Consider the following 1,113-nt stretch of genomic DNA (forward strand, 5'->3'; position numbering starts at 1 on the left):
TGACGGTTGCAGTGTCCCAGGGCCATGTGATCCCCTTTTGTGACCTGACCAGCAGTCAATGGGGAAGCCAGATTCACTTAACAACCGTGTTACTAATTTAACAACTGCCATGATTCACTTAACAAATGTGGCAAGAAACATTGTAAAATGGGGCAAAATTCACTTAATAAATGGCTCCCTTAGCAACAGAAATTTTGGGTTCAATTGTGGTCATAAGTCGAGACTACCTATATATAAATTTTAAGTTACATGATTTTATTTGTAACTCGTCCCCCACCCACCCACCCAAGTTTTGCTTGGGCTTACAAGTAGGCATTTTATCTGGAAAAATTTAAAAACAGTAAAATAGATACATCTTAAAATAAAAATATCATACACACACATTTTCAACCTGTTAGCATAAGAGTATCCAAACCTTATCTAGTTCATTGGGTTTGTTTCCCAGTACCTACCTAATCTGGATGGCAGAAATCTGTTAGTTACATGGCAATATAGGAAATTATATTACTTATGTTATCCTATCAGCTGGATATTTTCAGCCAAATCTGATCTCCATTGATTTACTTTTGAATTAAAAGCCAATTTGGTTTAGTGATTAAAATACCTGGAAGAATGTGGGTCTCACTTTAGGTATGAAAGCCGGCTGGGTGACTTTGCTCCAGTCACTCTCTTTCAACCCAACCCACCTCACAGGGTTGTAGTTCTGGGGAAATGAGGCTGAAGCTATGTTAGCTATGTTCGCAGTCTTGAGTTATTTATAAAAGTAATAAAGGCAGGATATTTAATCCAGACTACTGCTGATAAAATCCATTCGCTCATAGTAAATTTTCTATAATTATAACAAAGAATCTATCTGCGCAGACTCCATTGTTTCGGCCTCCGAATGCCGTTTCCCCAAACAGTTCAAATCTAGCGGGCGTCAAATTATCGCCTAACGCAGCAAGAAGGAAACAAGCAGGTCTCTGAACATCGATGGGAATGTAATCCTCCAAAGCGGTAGAGGGCGCCCTACTTGCTGATCTGAAGACAGGAACTCGATTAACGTGCCTTTGTCAAGGCAGTTAACGGATATATAGATTTCTTTTCCATTCTGAAACCCGGAGGCATATTGGC

This window comes from Ahaetulla prasina, chromosome 7, assembly GCF_028640845.1.
Source record: "Ahaetulla prasina isolate Xishuangbanna chromosome 7, ASM2864084v1, whole genome shotgun sequence".
In the NCBI taxonomy this organism is placed as follows: domain Eukaryota; kingdom Metazoa; phylum Chordata; class Lepidosauria; order Squamata; family Colubridae; genus Ahaetulla; species Ahaetulla prasina.